The sequence below is a fragment of the Diabrotica virgifera genome, chromosome 3 (genome assembly GCF_917563875.1).
Source record: "Diabrotica virgifera virgifera chromosome 3, PGI_DIABVI_V3a".
Classification (NCBI taxonomy): Eukaryota; Metazoa; Arthropoda; class Insecta; order Coleoptera; family Chrysomelidae; genus Diabrotica; species Diabrotica virgifera.
The window spans coordinates 155,935,263-155,956,081 of record NC_065445.1 but is presented as its reverse complement, the minus strand read 5'-3'; the positions used below and the strand labels follow the sequence as shown (position 1 = coordinate 155,956,081).

The window sequence follows — 20,819 nt, the reverse complement described above, 5'->3', positions numbered from 1 at the left end:
TAGATATACTTCGTTACTTCTTTATAACATACCCTCCTGTTCCTTTTCGATAAAGCTGACCACTCTCTTTAATATTTTCTGATTTTTAGAGTTGTATTCAACACTATAGATATAATAGGGAACTTGCATAAAATTTTAAATTCGAAAAAAATGTTATAAATCACAACGGAACATAATTTAAAACATGTATCAAAGATAAAAAAGTTGTTTTTGTGTTCCGTTTGGCCCCTAAAGACGATTCTAAATTCAAATTATTGCAGCTAGCCGACAACGCGTCGTGACGTCATATGATTATGTTTACATTCTGCACCAACAAAGTAAACAAAATCGTACATAATTTTAAATTAGACATTATAAAAATGTAGAAAATACGTTTGATTGTTTGAACTATTTTAAATCCATAGAAAACTTGTACTTTTAGAAAATGGCACTAAACAACACTTATGGTGTTTTCTTTTATTTTCCATAGTAAACCTTCTTTCCTTTCCTTCAAAAACTGTATCAAGCTCCAATCTCAACAAACTGGTATATATTTATTATTACAATGAAATACGATAAATGTCATTAGAATATAAATATTCTTCCCTTATTCGGTTACCATGAGCTGGCCAAATGTCCGAGTAAGTGGAGGCCAATAAACTAAAGAAGAAGAAAAGAATACACCAAAATATTACCATAAATATAAATATAACCGTAAAGTTAAACTATGTGACGTCACGGGTCGTTTGAACTATTTTAAAATACATAAGACTTTAAAATTGTACTTCTAAGTTATTATGAGTTTTTGAAGCGTGAAGTTCTGAAAATCTCATTTTTAAACAAAACTGAACAATATTATGTAATAAAAAAATGTGCAAGTTCCCTATTACTCATTCCCATACTGTACATTACATAACTAAAATTATTCATCTATAAATCAATCACATTCAATTTTATGTATTTATACCGTCTATGATTAGTCACTTTTAAAAGTAAATTGAAAATGGTGATTACAGAGTTACAAGTAATAAATTTAACAGCGCTCCATTGTGCCTTTTATGACCGTTGTAAATATTTATCGTGTCACTTTATTGACTACACTTGTAGGACAGCTGCCAATAGTAGGTATACCACAACGGTATAGAATATAGATTACAGATCTTAAAAATTATACATATCGCCAGAGCCTATTTTACCACTAGGCCCGTGAGACAGCTGCCTCGGGCCCGTATTTTAATGTGGCCCGGAAAGACCACCAAAAAAAATTTTGAAATGGTTGCTGATGTGAGCACATATTAGGGTAGGTAAAAAGTCTACTACTCACAAGCTTATTCGATTTTATTTATTTAAAGTGTAAAAGTAAAAGTTGGGCGACCGGTTTCGATGTTTAAAACATACGTCATCATCAGACCCTTAAGAAGCTAAGATATCAGTACATAGAATTAGCAAATTAGCCCCTCCATCTAGACATTTTTTATATTTAAGAATTTTTGTGAGACCAACGAGACAATTAAAAAATTGCAACAATTTTGGGACTTCGCACAGTCATACAGGTTGAATGTTCACATTTTTTAAGATACTCAGCTGAAATTTAAATTTTAAACGCAGCCTTCTGAGACTCCACAAACAGAGTACTATCCGTTGCAAGATAATTCGGATGGAATTCCCCAGATTAAGAGACTGGGCCGATATCAAGATGTCTATTAAGCCAGATCATCCATTTTATAAGTCCATATTTGGAATAGTTTCATATTTTTTTGCTAATTTTTTGCTAATTTATTACCACAAAAACAAATTTTTTGCTCCACTCCTAACCGAGAAACAATGGTTGATGTAGCTTAATATTATGTCACATCATCGATAGCCATATCTCGCGAACCTAAAGAGCTAGAAAATCGTACGACGCGGCATATTTTTTTGCTAATTTATTGCTGTCGATCTGCATATGCAACATACCCCAAAACCACCCCTGCTTCCCTTACAGCTAAACAACACCCACAAAAAACAACGAAAAATCTTGAAAAATGATTTTTGTGATATAGTTGACGGTTGATATTTAATTGCTAATTTTTTGCTGTCATTAGCCGTAAAAAACAAATTTTTTGCTCCACCCCTAACCGAGAAACAATGGTTGATGTAGCTTAATATTATGTCACATCATCGATAGCCATATCTCGCGAACCTAAAGAGCTAGAAAATCGTACGACGCGGCATATTTTTTTGCTAATTTATTGCTGTCGATCTGCATATGCAACATACCCCAAAACCACCCCTGCTTCCCTTACAGCTAAACAACACCCCCAAAAAACAACGAAAAATCTTGAAAATGATTTTTGTGATATAGTTGGTTGATATTTAATTTCTAATTTTTTGCTGTCATTAGCCGTAAAAAACAAATTTTTTGCTCCACCCCTAACCGAGAAACAATGGTTGATGTAGCTTAATATTATGTCACATCATCGATAGCCATATCTCGCGAACCTAAAGAGCTAGAAAATCGTACGACGCGGCATATTTTTTTGCTAATTTATTGCTGTCGATCTGCATATGCAACATACCCCAAAACCACCCCTGCTTCCCTTACAGCTAAACAACACCCCCAAAAAACAACGAAAAATCTTGAAAAATGATTTTTGTGATATAGTTGACGGTTGATATTTAATTTCTAATTTTTTGCTGTCATTAGCCGTAAAAAACAAATTTTTTGCTCCACCCCTAACCGAGAAACAATGGTTGATGTAGCTTAATATTATGTCACATCATCGATAGGCATATCTCGCGAACCTAAAGAGCTAGAAAATCGTACGACGCGGCATATTTTTTTGCTAATTTATTGCTGTCGATCTGCATATGCAACATACCCCAAAACCACCCCTGCTTCCCTTACAGCTAAACAACATCCCCAAAAAACAACGAAAAATCCTAAAAAATGATTCTCATGATATGGTTGACAGTTGATGTTCAATAACAAATTTTTTTCTATGATAAGTTCTATCGATACAAAGCTTATTTTAAATGTTTTTTAATGATATTTATGCACGTATTATAAACATTGAGTTATTTATCGCATTTTTTCGGTATGTCAAAAAAAAAGTGTTTCATTTTTTGTTTATTACATTTTCTGTTATATGTATCTCGAAAACTGCTCGATGGATTTTAATGATCCTCATCTCTTTTTATTTTGTTAAACGTGCAAAAATATGAATTTTTCATTTTACCATATCAATGTATTTCGAACCATATCTCCGAGATTTATCGATCGATTTTTGACTATTATTAAATATAAGTCACTTCGATACCACTCCGGCTACACTCATAAAAAAAGTAGTTACCGATCTTAGAAAAAGCGTTCTTGAACGAAGAAAGGCTGTTTTCTAGAGCCAAGAGTAAAATAAATTACAACCAAGAATTTTTTTTCAATACATTCTTATGAAGAATAAGTTCTTGGCTATAGTTTATTTTACTCTTTGCTCAAGAACGCTTTTTCTAAGATCGGTAACTACTTTTTTTATGAGTGTAGCCGGAGTGGTATCGAAGTGACTTATATTTAATAATAGTCAAAAATCGATCGATAAATCTCGGAGATATGGTTCGATATACATTGATATGGTAAAATGAAAAATTCATATTTTTGCACGTTTAACAAAATAAAAAGAGATGAGGATCATTAAAATCCATCGAGCAGTTTTCGAGATATAACAGAAAATGTAATAAACAAAAAATGAAACACTTTTTTTTTGACATACCGAAAAAATGCGATGGATAACTCAATTTTTATAATACGTGCATAAGTATCATTAAAAAACATTTAAAATAAGCTTTGGATCGATAGAACTTATCATAGAAAAAAATTTGTTATTGAACATCAACTGTCAACCATATCATGAGAATCATTTTTTAGGATTTTTCGTTGTTTTTTGGGGGTGTTGTTTAGCTGTAAGGGAAGCAGGGGTGGTTTTGGGGTATGTTGCATATGCAGATCGACCGCAATAAATTAGCAAAAAAATATGCCGCGTCGTACGATTTTCTAGCTCTTTAGGTTCGCGAGATATGGCTATCGATGATGTGACATAATATTAAGCTACATCAACCATTGTTTCTCGGTTAGGGGTGGAGCAAAAAATTTGTTTTTTACGGCTAATGACAGCAAAAAATTAGCAATTAAATATCAACCGTCAACTATATCACAAAAATCATTTTTCAAGATTTTTCGTTGTTTTTTGAGGGTGTTGTTTAGCTGTAAGGGAAGCAGGGGTGGTTTTGGGATATGTTGCATATGCAGATCGACAGCAATAAATTAGCAAAAAAATATGCCGCGTCGTACGATTTTCTAGCTCTTTAGGTTCGCGAGATATGGCTATCGATGATGTGACATAATATTAAGCTACATCAACCATTGTTTCTCGGTTAGGGGTGGAGCAAAAAATTTGTTTTTTACGGCTAATGACAGCAAAAAATTAATTAGCAATTAAATATCAACCGTCAACTATATCACAAAAATCATTTTTCAAGATTTTTCGTTGTTTTTTGGGGGTGTTGTTTAGCTGTAAGGGAAGCAGGGGTGGTTTTGGGGTATGTTGAATATGCAGATCGACAGCAATAAATTAGCAAAAAAATATGCCGCGTCGTACGATTTTCTAGCTCTTTAGGTTCGCGAGATATGGCTACCGATGATGTGACATAATATTAAGCTACATCAACCATTGTTTCTCGGTTAGGGGTGGAGCAAAAAATTTGTTTTTGTGGTAATAAATTAGCAAAAAATTAGCAAAAAAATATGAAACTATTCTAAATATGGACTTATGAAATGGATGATCTGGCTTAATAGACATGATATCAAGCACAGAATGACTGTACTCCCTTGATGCTGTAACGAATAGTCACCCTTAGTCTTTCGTTATATTAGGTTCAATTTTAAAATATATTCAAAGTTTAAAGGTACTTTACTATATTATAAATCTGATTAAATCCGAAATATCTTGCAACCAATTCTAAATTTTCGATAATTTGCTTCGCGTTAGAGATATCGATATTTTGCTTCGGTTAAAAAGTTATGTGAAAATGTTGTTCCAAATATTATTCTAACCCCACATACCAAATTTCATGACAAAATTCGCACTTTTCGTTTTTCATTATTTCTTGTCAGGACACTAAAACTAAAATTGGCTGGCCCGAGATACATCTCGGTACAGCTTAGATGAATTTTAGGGTCCTGACTACAAATACTGAAAAACTAAAAGTGCGAATTTTGTCATGCAATTTGGTATTTGAGGTTAGAATAAGATTTGGAAGTACCTACTTTTTCAAAATAACGTTTTCCGATATTCCTAACGCAAAGCAAAATATAGAAAATGTACCCTGTTTGTGGATTCGCAGCAGTAGGCCGCGATACATTTGTTAAATTTTAGTTGAGTATCTTAAAAAATGTGAACCTTCAACCTGTATGACTGTGCAAAACTTCAAATTTGTATTTATTTTGATTGCCGAAATATAGAACTGTCTTCATCTTAAATGCGACACATAGTATTTAAACAATGTTAATTGTTTAAATATAAAGTTGACTTGTAGTTAATAATAATTTTAATTTCTGGTGCAACTATATTTCTATTAAATAATTAATTCATTTAAAAACGTTATTATTATTATTATTAAATCATATTTAGGGGCCCGAAAATTGTGTAGTGCCTCAGGCCCGATTTGCAGTAAAAAAGGCTCTGCATAATATATTAGTATAGATTTTAGATCTTAAAAAATAATGACGGAAAATCAGTAGCCTGAAAACAACTACTGCAATTAATTATTTATTTACATGCAAGTGACGCAAGAATATCTGTTATTTTAATTTTAAGAAGCTATAGCGAATTTTTATGGTTAATTTACGTGCATGGCGATATTATTTCTAATTTTAACCTGGTGAAATTAGCCCAAAAATTAGGGGTGAAGTTCCAAAAATTCGCATAGAGCTAAAAATTAGTAGGAATGTTTGCAAATGATTGTAACTGTTAAAGCTGGGTACACATATGCGAGCCGAACTGTTTGCGAGCTGCTTGCGTACAGTTCGTTGAAAATATGTTTACAGCGAACTCATCGCAAACTCATCATGATCCATGGAAAGCGACTAACCAATTACGAACTAACGCTTATGCGAAGTTTATGCTTCAGCTCCACTCTGAACGTACACTTTGCCAGTAGTAGTTTGATTTCGCCGCTTTGCACTTTGCTCGCACTCTTTCTACGCTCCACTCTGAACGTACACTTTCCCCAGTAGTAATTCGATTTCGCAGCTTTGCTCTTTGCTCGCACTCTTTCTACGCTCCACTCTGAACGTACACTTTTCCAGTAGTAGTTTGATTTCGCTGCTTTGCTATTTGCTCGCACTCTTTCTACGCTCCACTCTGAACGTACATTTTCCCAGTAGTAATTCGATTTCGTCGCTTTGCTCTTTGCTGGCACCCTTACTACGCTCCACTCTGAACGTACACTTTCCCAGTAGTAATTAGATTTCGCCGCTTTGATCTTTGCTCGCGCTCTTTCTATGCTCCACTCGGAGCGTACACCTTCCCAGTAGTAGTTTGATTTCGCCTCTTTGCTCGCACTATTACTACGCTCTACTCTGAACGTACCCTTTCCCAGTAGTAGTTTATTTTCGCCGCTTTGCTCGCACTCTTTCTACGCTTCACTCTGAACATACACTTTCCCAGTATGTAGTAGTTTGATTTCGCCGTGTTGCTTTTTGCTCGCACTCTTTCTACGCTCCATTCTGAACGTACACTTTCCCAGTAATCGTTTGATTTCGCCGCTTTACTCTTTGCTCACACTCTTTCGACGCTCTACTCTGAACGTACACTTTCCCAGTATGTAGTAGTTTGATTTCGCCGCTTTGCTCTTTGCTCGCACTCTTTCTACGCTCCACTCTGAACATACACTAAGGCGTACGTACTAAGTCGGCGCAGAATGATGATAATGATGTTTTTGTGATTGTTAATAAACCTTTATTAAGTTATTTACATTTTATCTGTTAACATACAGAGGAGTAACAGTATGCATATATTGCTCCATATAAGTGTCTCTGCTTACACAAGTCTTGTACAATTAGCTTAGAAACTGTGTTACAGAAGTAACTTCCAATCTTAGTTTAAAACGATAACTGTCTTATGGTTAAAATATAATTTTATTGCCTTTACCCATATAATAGCATGAGCACTTATCTGAAAACAATGTTGTTGATACAAGACAGTCGGAAATTTTAACAAATGTTAAAAAAAACAAATCCATTAATCATACATTTTCGGGTAAATTACTTGAACCTTGCAACAAATTATTTTGTGGCAGGAATGCTCGGGTATATCATTAAAAAAGAATAAAAAGAAAGCAGAACCGTATAATTGAGCGATGTAAAAGTCAAGACACTTTGCACGCCCTTACGTCAAGTGCTAAGGCTTTTAAACGCCTTAATTATTGTCGCAAGAGGTTCATTAATTTTATTCACCCCGTCCTCGTCAGCCGTTCGTATAAAACAAATTTTACATGACCCATCAAATTTATATGCAAGTGAACGCAGTGAGCCAAAACACATGAATAGACGGTAAAGATTACTCAGGGGGAAGGTGTAATGGTCGAAGTATATTATTATCGATTTCTTTTCTTGGCTGTATAGCTTCAATTTCAATGTTATGAAATTTGCTCTTTCTACTTCTTCTTTCTTAAATATAGATTTTATTAAAGTTTCGACGTCCAAATCGGATGCCGTTGTCAAAATACAAAAAATATTAACAAATTAAACAAAAATGTTGTTGCTTAGTAAAAAATTCTTCTAATAATTTATTTAATCTGTTTCATTTATATCGGTAATTCAGACATATATATTATACATTTTTAAGTAGAAGACTTTAAAATGATATTGCCAATATTTATGAGTTGCGTTCCTGGGACGACTTTACTGAAAGATACTAGTTCATTCGATTACATGAAATCAACCCCAACTCAAAGAATATCGGTCACAAAAAAATAATAGCATGTGATCTGTTTTTAAAAAAACAACCAAATGTAACGGTGGCAGTAAAATTCTCGCGCTAGAGATTCCATAGTAAATCACGAGGAAAAATCAGGAAAAAACCTCATGATACTATCCCGACATCGTAAGTATTAGGTCTTACTTTGTAAGCAACAATATTTTTGTTTAATTTGTTAATATTTTTTGTATTTTGACAACGGCATCCGATTTGGACGTCGAAACGTTAATAAAATCATTTTTTAGTAAAAAAAGTACCGGTAAAAGTATACATTATCGATTTCTTTTCTTGGCTTGATAGCTTCTAATGTTATGAAATTTGCTCTTTCTACTTCTTCTTTCTTAAATATAGGCTTCAAAGTCAGTTTCTGTCGAAGTATTCATACACTTCTGCGATATAAAGAAATTCAAGGAAATTCCACTCATCTATTTAAAATAAATAAAGACAAAAGAGGGCATAATGCTTATGAACAATATCAGATACGCAGATAACCCCTTGTTAGTGACAGAATCAATTGAACATATTCAAGCATTATTGAACCGAATACGCAAGAAAAAATGGTCCAATGTTATTCCCAGTACTACTTTACGGGGTTGAAGCATTGACCCTGACAGAATCACTTTTAGAAAACCTAGAAGCATTTGAGATGTGGGTCTACCGCCGTATTCCGAAGATCAGTTGGGTAGAAAGAGTCACAAACGAAAGGGTTTTTTCAACGTTTGAACAAAAGTTGTGAAGTAGTAAACACGGTTAAAAGGCGTAAATTGGAAGACTTTGTTCATATAATGCGTCACCCAGAAAAATATGACATAGTTCACCTTGTCCTGCAAGGTAAAATAACGGGAAAAAGAAGTGTGGGCCGCCGTACAACTTCTTGGCTTAAAAACCTACGCCAATTGTTTGTGAAAACTGGCACTGAACTATTTCGTGCGGCTGTAAATAAGACAATGATTGTTAATATGCTGGGCAACATGAAAGCCAACGATCGACAAGCGGTCTCGGCACCTTAAGAAGAAGAAGATCTAAAATAAAATCAACCAAAATATATCATTTAACACCGGACTCCACTTGCGATTTTCTAGTCGCGCGATTGTTTTGTCACGAAGATTGAATACATTGTTTTAAATACAAGTCAATCCACGATTATTTAGTCGCAAATGGATTGACTTACATTTGAAACAATGTGTTCAATCTTCGCGACAAAACAATCGCGCGACTACAAATCGCGAGTGGAGTCCGGCGCTTATATCCTTTGTCCTTTGATAAATGAGAGAAAGAACAAAAATGGAAACCTCAACTCTTAAATTTTTGGCTAAAATTAATTGAAATTTAGTAAAATTACAATAGCCAAAATGGTGTTACTGAATGAACGTTTATTTTTATACACTTCACAAATGTCAGCACAGATAAGAAGACAGATCCTCAATTACAACAAACATTACAAATGTCCAAAAACGTTAATTATGTCGATAACTAGTGGCCCAACCCGATGAGGCTCTAATGGCAGAAGAAAACAACAGTCTATAGCAGTGGTTCTCAATCTTTTTAATTAATGTACCATAATAGTTATTTTCCTAACAAGTGCAGAAAGTCATTCTTTTCCGCACGCGACTGCAGTTTGCCGAACGACGCGAAGCGGAAGTTCTGCATTTGTTCTCAATTTTTGTTCTCTCAATATTTTTACTTAAAAAAAGGTATACTACATTCATCTCACTATACAATCTGAACTACTGTTTTCGAGATAAACGCATTTTAAATCTGCGATACAACATAATTTTTTGCATAATATCATTGTAGCTAGACCCGAAAAATAAACATGAAACCATAATTATTGTGCCAGTTCTCATATTTATGTCATTGCATCGCAAATTCCATTTGAAGAAATTTGCAATACATTTTTGTAAATTTTTATGATTTTATAGTTATTTTCCTAACAAGTGCAGAAAGTCATTCTTTTCCGCACGCGACTGCAGTTTGCCGAACGACACGAAGCGGGAGGTCGGCAAGCAGTCGAGTGCGGAAAAGAGACTTTCTGCAAGAGTTAGGAACAATATTTTTTCTAAGAGTCTTTAAAAAATTACCAAATCTTAATACACATACACGAAAATACATACACAAATTAATTCTTTGACAAGGTTGTCAAAACCAAACTTTCAATTTAATTAGTTAGCATGACGACGATCTTGGTTTCCATGACGATGATTCAAAACGACTGTTATTGTCTACCGATTTGACTTTCGAATATTATGTCAAAATAATTTTATTTCATCGAATTGTCGCGTTAATTTCATTAAAACAGGAACACAATAAGATATATTTGAAATAAATTAGTAAATAATATCTAAATATTAGTTTATTGCATGTATTATAATTACCTACTTTAAGGCCATATTAACATATCTAAATTAACACGCGTGCGGAAAAGTAAAAACCGCGTGCGGAAAAGTAACACGCGTGCGGAAAAATGAAACTTTCTAAACTAAAATGCGTGCGCGAAAGTAGACATTTTTGCACGCTCGTAGAAAAAATACTTTTTATTATGTTTGGTATGGTCCTTCTCAGAGGCGTTTTTCAGTACGTCACAAGTGACCGAAAAAAAAAGGAAGTCCGTGATAATACACATTTATAACATTTATTCTAACGTGACATTTAAGTTAAATGTGACAGTTGTCAGAATCGTAATCAGCCAAATATGAAAAGGGTATTGCAGTATATAAGTATATTATAAGTACCTAACTTTTTTATTATCCAACATAAGCGAATGAACTAAAAAAACAGACATGACAAACAATGTTAAGACAATCTGAGGCTATTGTTGGATTTTAATTTCCGTATTTTATAAATGATAGAATATTCCACAGGGTGATGCGAACTTTGAGAAAAAACACAGTTTGATTCGTACATCCGTTTTACAATGAAAATTTACCTGTTTAAAACAATATTATTACAGCGATATTGTTAAAGAATAAAGCTGTAACATATTAAAAAAATCACTTAAATCGGACAACAGGTTTAGGAAATTCGAGATATTAAAAATAACCAAATTTTTAAGTGGGCGGATTTCTATGCATGCTATTTATCTATGAAAGAAATAAATACACTCCTGGCCAAAAAAATCGGGATACCTTAAAAATGGGTCATTTTTGGTGTCTCGAATCTCCTAAACCTGTTGTCCGATTTTAGTGATTTTTTTAATATGTTATAGCCTTATTCTCTAAGAATATGAAAGTAGTAACAGTGTTGCTGAACAGGTAAATATCATTGTTTACCGGGTGTAACAATAATACTGTGTTTTTTCCTGAAAGTTCGTAACACCCTGTGGAATATTCTAGCATTTAAAAAATATTGAAAGTAAAACTCAATTGTAGCCTTAGTCTTTCTTAACATTCTGCTTTTTGACTCATTCACTTATGTTGGATAATGAAAAAGTTAGGTACTTTGACAACTCGCCATGTTCTTCATCAATACACGATGTTTCTAAATAAGTGCGACAAGCTTTAAGGGTTAATTCTGCATGAAAAAATAATGACAGTCTGCTTTATAAACATATTTCGGCAAATGCTTTGTTTCCGAGATACGGGATGTTGAATTTTTTCTTACAAACTGACGATTTATTTATTGCTCTAAAATCGGTTGAGATATGCAAATGAAATTTGGTAGGTTTTAAGAGGTAGTTATTTCACATTTTTTTACATACAACTAAAAATTTTATATTCGCCATTGGCGTGCATACAGGTAATATGACCGGGTAATATGACCCGTATGCACGCCAATGGTGAATATAAAATACATAATTGTATGTCAAAAAATGCGCAATAACTGTCTCTTAAAACCCATTAAATTTCATTTGCATATCTCAACCGGTTTTAGAGCAATAAATAAATCGTCAGTCTGTAAGAAAAAATTCAACATCCGGTATCTCGGAAACGAAGCATTTGCAGACATATGTTTATAAATCAAACGGTCATTATTTTTTAATGCAGAATTATCCCTTAAAGTTAGTCGCACTTATTTAGAAACACCCTGTATTGATGAAGAACATGGCTAGTTGTCAAAGTACCTAACTTTTTCATTATCCAAAATAAGTGAATAAGTCAAAAAGCAGAATGTTAAGAAAGGCTAAGGCTGCAATTGAGTTTTACTTTCAATATTTTTTAAATGCTAGATTATTTCACAGGGTGTTACGAACTTTCATGAAAAAACACAGTATTATTGTCACACCCGGTATACAATGACATTTACCTGTTCAGCAACACTATTACTACATCCATATTCTCAGAGAATATAGTATATAAAATATATAGAATATAGAATATAATAAGGCTATAACATATTAAAAAAATCACTAAAATTGGACAAAAGGTTTAGGAGATTCGAGACATCAAAAATGACCCATTTTTAAGGTGTCCCGATTTTTTTGGCCAGGAGTGTAGTTTTAACATCATACGTTGTGCAGATTCAGTGAATATCTTTTAAATATCTAACAATAAAACACTGGAAACGTTTGCTTTCTATACTTCCACAAAATTTATTGCAACTAAGTGACTACAGCTGTTTCGGCAGAGGGCCTTTCTCAAGTGATATAGTTTACAATGTGTTTGCCTTTTTAAGTCTTTAACTGAAGAGGTTGAGGAGTGGGGAGCTGTTTGTCTCGAGTTGGTCATTCAGAATTATATCTGTATTTTTCAATTTATTAATTTCCATAGATTCTAAAAAAGATAGCTTAAGGCCTTTATTTTGGATATGCAGAACTTGAAACTCTTCATTGAAAGAATGATTAGGATCTAGAAGGTGAAGTGCGTATGTAGAAGTGTCTGTTTTTCTATTGTTGAAAGCCCTTTTGTGTTCTGCTATCCGTTTGTCAAAGGTTTTGCCAGTTTGACCGATGTAAGTTTTCGGACAGTCACCACAAGTTAGTTTGTACACACCACTCTGTAGTTGCTTTCTCTTTCGGCTTTTATTGTTCTTAATATATTTACTTAAGTTGTTGTTAGTTCTGAAGGCTGGTGTTATTCCTTTCTTTTTTATGTATCTGGCTATTTTTGTTGTTATCTTGCCAGTACATGTGAGAGAGCAGAAGGTACTGGGTTCTTTCTGTGGTGGTGGATACACTAATTTCAGGGCTTTCTTATGGAGTTTTTGGTTTAAAATTTTGTTAACTGTTTGTTCGTTATAGCCATTGTTTACTACTATTTGTTTAATGATGTTTAGTTCTATCTCGAAGTTATTTTTTGTCATGGGAATTTCTGTCAGTCTATGTATCATGCTATGGTAGGCTGCTAATTTGTGTTGTGTAGGATGGAATGATGAATTGTGTATGGTTGTGTCAGTATGGGTAGGTTTATGATATACGGAGAACTAATATAAGAACTGTTTAAATACGGATGTTTAGAAACAGTTCTTATATTGGTGGAGATACGTGGATGATATACTAGTATACTTTACAGGAACTAACAGACAACTTGACCAATTTATATCATACATTAATTCACTTCATAGTAATATTGAGTTTACAATAGAAACAGAACAGAATAATTCCATAAACTTTCTAGATGTAACGATTACCAGACTACACAACAAACATGAGTTCTCCGTATATCATAAACCTACCCATACTGACACAACCATACACAATTCATCATTCCATCCTGCACAACACAAATTAGCAGCCTACCATAGCATGATACATAGACTGACAGAAATTCCCATGACAAAAAATAACTTCGAGATAGAACTAAACATCATTAAACAAACAGCAGTAAAGAATGGCTATAACGAACAAACAGTTAACAAAATTTTAAACCAAAAACTCCATAAGAAAGCCCTGAAATTAGTGTATCCACCACCACAGAAAGAACCCAGTACCTTCTGCTCTCTCACATATACTGGCAAGATAACAACAAAAATAGCCAGATACATAAAAAAGAAAGGAATAACACCAGCCTTCAGAACCAACAACAACTTAAGTAAATATATTAAGAACAATAAAAGCCGAAAGAGAAAGCAACTACAGAGTGGTGTGTACAAACTAACTTGTGGTGACTGTCCGAAAACTTACATCGGTCAAACTGGCAGAACCTTTGACAAACGGATAGCAGAACACAAAAGGGCTTTCAACAATAGAAAAACAGACACTTCTACATACGCACTTCACCTTCTAGATCATAATCATTCTTTCAATGAAGAGTTTCAAATTCTGCATATCCAAAATAAAAGCCTTAAGCTATATTTTTTAGAATCTATGGAAATTAATAAATTGAAAAATACAGATATAATTCTGAATGACCAACTCAAGACAAACAGCTCCCCACTCCTCAACCTCTTCAGTTAAAGACTTAAAAAGGCAAACACATTGTAAACTATATCACTTGAGAAAGGCCCTCTGCCGAAACCGCTGTAGTCACTTAGTTGCAATAAATTTTGTGGAAGTATAGAAAACATACGTTTTCAGTGTTTTATTGTTAGATAAAATGAACTTCCATCAAGTAACGGTCGAATCCATCAATTATCTTTTAAATAATTCGAATACGTCATTTAGAGTGTTTAAAACCTATAAAGTTACTATAATTTTTCTCTCTATACTCTTTATGAAAAGTCTTCAGCGCAGTATTAGGTAATAAAATTTATGCCCTACATTTTCAACTCGAGAGCTTCGATTTACGACTTGACATGACATTTAAAGGGAATGCAATTCTCGTAATACACTGATCCTATTTTAAATACAATCAATTATTCCAAATGTAGGCTTTCTGTCGCCGCGCCGGTATCCTAGACACCGTTTGAATTTTTATAAATTTTTATAATATAAGAGTTAACATAGTAAAATGAGTCATAAGCAGTTTGTTTATAGCTATGGATTAGGTGTTTATGCATGCATGCATAATGCTTGTCCTGATTTAATATACCATATTAGTGCTGACGTCACGCCACTAGGTTTGTTTGACTGATACTTTTATAACCCGATCAAGGGACACAAAACTTTACGAAAACCTCCAAAAAAATAAAGGAAGGATGAAAATTTGGGAATAGGTAGTTGAAATGGTCTATTATTATACAAGAAAAAGTTTACAATTCTACATCTCCTTCATTTTACAAAAATGGAGGGGAATACCTCCTTCTCGGGAGTGAAAAATATACATTCAAAATAAGTCCGAAATTGGATAAAATGACTAATTCTAGGAAACTTTTGTTCTATAGAGTTTTTTCACTAAGTCAATACTTTTCGAGTTATTTGCGAGTGAATATGTTGATTTTTAACAAAAAAAACATGATTGTGGACGGTTTTTCGCAAATAACTCAAAAAGTAACTATTTTATCGGAAAAAATATTCTTATCGAAAATATAGCTTATAAAAAAGTGAAACAAATGGTATATGAATGAAGTATGTTGACCCAGTAGAAGCAGAGTTGTAGCTAATGAGTTGTAGGTTCTTCTTTGTCAAATTTCACATCGAATATTTCAATGTGAAATAGCCAAAAAACGGAGCACTTTTCAGGGAAAACTCATTACAACTTTTTTAAAGTGTTTAAAAAATTTATTTTTGTTTTTTAAAAAACCTCTGACATTAAAAGTAAGTGAGTTACGCTTAAAATATTATTGGTGGCTTTTATTTTTTGGTAAAAAAATCGCGAAAATCACCCGCATCCCAAACAAAATTAATCGTTACCGCCTCACAAGTTACTTTGCTTATCTATTCTTTATATAATCTATAAGTTTCATCGGTTCAAAGTGCTTGTTTTTGAAAAGGCTGCAGTTAAAATGGCTTGAAAGAGTCACTAATCACCAGTGTGTGCCAATTTTGAACAGTCATAACATAACCAATTTTTGTCTACTAGGAATACAAAAAAATCCAAAATATTCAGAAAAGCAAAACGTACATTTTATTGTAGTAAACGTACATAAAAGTATTGACTTACAGAAAAAACTCTAAGTTGCTTAGAATTAGTCATTTTATCCAATTCCGGACTTATTTTGAATGTATATTTTTTCATTCCAAAGAAGTGGTATTCCCCTCCATTTTACAAAAATGGATGTAGAATTGTAAACTTTTTCTTACATAATAATAGACAATTTCAATTATCTATTCCCAAATTTTCATCCTTCCTTTATTTTTTTTGGGCCAGATTGTTCTTTGATCGGGATATCACTGATGCTAGGGATGCGAAAATTTAAATATGTATGAAGTAAAAAACAGCCGTACTCGCAATCATTTATTGTTTAACTTCCGACGACCGGTTTCGCTCTCTACAATATGCAGATCATCATCAGGTCAATCGTTACAAGTAAACTAAATGCTACAAATAAAAACCAGAGTTAGAACATTGTCTGGTTGTAAAAAAGAAGCTATAAGATCCATAAGATCAAGATGATATTTGAAAAATATGTATAAATTAAAACTACAGGCAAATACATATGTATGCACACATACTGGCAAACACATGCAAATGTATGCGGTCTGTGATTATGCAATGTAAACGTGTTGTACTTACATGCCGTTACAATGAGTTATTTCTATATTCTTCAATAACATGATTTATTGCTCAAATTATGCTAATGGGGATTGGATAGACGGACAATGCTGCACAGGTTAACAAGTATATGGGCCAGTTCTTGAGAGTAGAGGGAAAAGTGGCGAAAGACAGCCAACAAATCTGTGTTTGATATTTTGTTTGCGAAATGGAATAAAAAGTGATGTCATATATTTAATTTTTAATCTGTAACGGTTTTAATGTTTTATTTATATCTGTAACTCGCAAGGATACAACACTATGTCCATTTTCGTAACTTTACAGGAGAGCAGTTTTAAACTTTTTCTTTCAACAAAAAGTGTTATTGCTGCAGCTATTTATTGAGATATTGAAACAATATTTTAATAGAACATTCTATCTATTGTAGTTTACATAATACATTTGTTATAATAAAAAAAATTTTTTTCGTGTGTTTTTTAACCCTTTTATGGACATGGTGCTGTATTCCTCTAACAAAGTTATTGTACTGTATATCTTAGTATGGGGTATTCAATAACAACTACAATACTATTTGATTTACAAAATTTATTTAACCAAACAATTCACCTTGTTTTTTTCTCTTTCGCTCTATCAGCGCATGGACAGTGTCCGCCTCCATGTGGGTGTGGCCCTTTAGTAGAAACTTCTGGGTGATCATTTTTACTTGTGGATGCTTATTGAGTATCCAAAAGAAACACATAATAAGGCTAACATTTTTATTCTGGTCGTAACAATTGTCTGACCATAGTATGATTTCTTCTATTTCACTGCCAGGAATGACGGTATCTACACATTTGAGTAATCCATATCCGATTTCATTTCCACCACGAGCTCCTTTGGTTTCATCCCACATAATGCAATGGACTGAGGAATCAGAAGAATCATACAAGGTGTAATTTAATGTCGACAGTTTTATCTTATAGAAGCTTATGCAATTTGTTACAAGGGGTGATGGCAAACATTTTTGCAGATCACCAGTTAATACCTTAATGGTATGGTTAGTCTTTTTGGTGTCCTTGCTTTTCAAATCATACCTTAATTTAGATTCATCCAGATGTCTATTATGTTCTTCTTCAACAGATTTTTTTTCATCTGGAGTCAATTTTTTTTTAGTTTTGCTTGAAAAAAGTCACATGTGTCACATGGCAAAAGTACTCCCTATTAGATCACTAATAATCTACTACTTGTCATCATAAAGAAATGAAACAGTGTGCAACACTATTGCCCGATTTCACCAACGATACCTAAACAGTTGCCTTATTAAGTAATTCTTATCGATAGGAACTTCTTAAGTCAATACTTAGGAACAATCGCATTTCACAACTAAAAGAACTGCTTATCTAGGAAATGCTTTCCTAGGTATTACCTAGGGTACGTTTGAACTATTTTTGATAAATAAAAAGAAGAATAAGATGACATTTCCTTACTTTTTCGATTATTTGTCATTATTGTTTGTTTGACAATTCGGTTTTATTCAGTTTTGTACTGTTATAGTTATTTTATTTAGTAGTTAGTTATTTATGCACGAAGTTCGTATATAATAAATTATAGTCTTGTATGTTATTTGTATATGTACAGTGAAATGGAGGAAAAGAAAAGAGTTTTTCACATATTATGACGAAAAATTGAAGTTAGTTGAATTGTCATTAATGAAATAATTTTAAAATAAATAATATGTTGAAAATTGCTTTTTATTATTAATTTTTTAATAACACACTTTTAGTTAGATCATGAATGGGTTTTTGAAACACAACACTAGTTTGTTAGGTAGTAGGTAGACTACATAAATTTTGTCAACAGACCTGTAAAAACTCCAAAGGATTTTCTATATTTTCCAACACATATTATATTAATAATATAAAAGAAAATACAAAATAACAACTAATATACGTAATATTACAGAATAACAGAAAGATTAAGGTAAGCAGAAAATTATTGACAAACGTCACAAGTACATTAGTCAAAATTGTAAAAATATAACCTGACTGTCAACGATAAGTAATACCTAAAGTTTAGGGAGATCGAAATCCGTGTCCTAACGTAAGGTAATGCTTAAGCGGTTTAGGCAATTCTTATCGTATGGTGAAATCCGTTTTAAGGAAGTACCTAAACCCACTTAGGTATTAAAAAAATTATAATTCTTAAATAGGTATTTAGGTATCGTTGGTGAAATCGGGCATGTGTTGTATCCTTCCGAGGTACAGATATTTATTAAAAGATTTCTATTTATTTATGTGTTAATGATTGTAAGACTGACAACGTTTGGATCAAAAGAGTTAATAACTGATGATTATAACTTTGATCCAAACGTTTTCAGTCTTACAATCATTAACACATCAATAAATAAAAATATTTTAATAAATATAAATAAAACTTAAAAGCGCTACATATTAAAAATTAAATATATGACATCACTTTTTACTCCGTGTCACAACCAAAATACGATGCATTTAAATTCTGGTGGATGAGGGGTTAAATATACCTCGCTTAGTTTGAATGCAATCGACATTTAAGAGTGCTCGTTTTAAAGGTTTTTTCAAGCACTGCAAAATGTATTCGTAGCATTATACCCCTAAAATCAACCATTTCTCTGTTATTTTAAGTTGAATACAACAATTTGAGCATGCACCAAAAAAAAATCTCTTTTTCACCTCCCAAATCTCTTTTTGTATTATAACTAGAAGATTTATGAAGAAACTAATCTCTTTGATTTTTCATAAGCTAGAAAAATGTTTGATAGCATAATTTTTAAAGTATTCGCAAAAAACCGTTCGAAAAGGTGTCATTTTTCAATGAAAATGGCAAATTTTTAACCACGAATAACTCAAAAAGTATTTTGAGTTTTCAAAAAAAGATTATAGAATAGTTTTGGCTTAGAATTAGGTTTTCTAGCCCATTCCGTGGTTATTTTGATCAAAAAATTTTCCACCCTCAAGAAGGAGTGGGAACCACCCTCAAGACAAAAACGCCCATCAACATAGAGTAGACTTTGAATTGGGAGATAAGTGGAGGCTATTCCCAGAATTTCATTAAAATTAAAATCCATGCAGTAGGATAGAATTCGGAGGTAATATCCTGTTTTTGCTCTCATTGACTGGCGTAATAGACAAAATATTAAAAATACTTTTTATTAAATATGCAAAATTTAATAGTTTTCGAATCTGCTGTTATCTATCGGTTCCAACAAAATTTATGTTATTGATTGTTGCATTTCTATGCTAGGTACGACAAAGAAAGTGGAAACACGACTTACCAATTCACAATATTGCAGCTAATTATATATTATTTATAGACAAAAACACCTAACGTATAATTTTCTAGACCCGTATCTACTCGTTTAAATTACTATTTTAATAATCGCGGAGTCAGATCGCGTAAAAGTAAAAGAAAAATTATGGAAATGATCTGGATTAATAATTTATTATACGAGTTCACCAACTTTCAAATGGTATGAAATGGTGAAGAGAATTATTTAATAAATATCTACCCACTTATTAGAGGATATTAAGCTGCAAGCCATAATTGTGGGGAAAGTTTGGGTCAAAGTTGAACAGTGAAGGAACAGATTTACTTGCAGCTACAAGAAATGTTGTTTTAATAAGTAAATAGGACATTCCAACATGCTGTCAATTTTAAAATCAATGTGACAGCGGGAGACAAACATAAATTTTATTCTAGTAAACATAAATGTATTTTAGATCATTTTAGTTGCATTTATTTCTAATTTTGTTTGGTACAAGGATTAATTTAACATTTTTACTGAAATAATCGATAATATGCTTCATTTGTTGTGTTTTGAAGTGATGAAGTTCAGTTTTATCGGTTACATTTTAAGCATAAAACCAACTGAACTAAATAAGTTATGATCTGAGAGACATAAACAATGCTTCAATATAATAATAAAGCTATAAAATGTACTATAAAAATGCTAAATAACTAACTACTGTACCTACAAGCAACATCTGTTTTGTCTGCCAACAACTTATGTATAGGCCTATCTTTTTGCTTTCTTATTTTTATATAATTTAATAATTTTGGTCGTGTGAGCCCACAAATTTTGCCTTTTTTAAAAATAAAATGCATGAACGATACTTTCCAAAAATAGATAGGTCAACTCTTAATACATCTTAATTGGACCGCGTTATGTAATAATGGATTAAGCGCCAAAATGTAGTTTTGAGATAAATCGGTTTAAAGATTTTAAATTTGTTTTTGGTACTATTTCTAAAATATAGTACTGACATGTTTCATATTTAATATATTAATGCAAATGTAAATAGACTTTTATATGTGTTTAAATTTTTTTAAAAATAATTTATAT

The 20,819-nt window shown here is 32.6% G+C and overlaps 1 protein-coding gene across 2 annotated transcripts in view; it reads right to left on the bottom strand.

Annotated features, from left to right (window-relative positions):
- The window catches only part of LOC114341649 (protein unzipped), a 397,204-nt gene that overhangs the window by 110,377 nt on the left and 266,008 nt on the right, over positions 1–20,819 (bottom strand). The window lies entirely within an intron of this gene.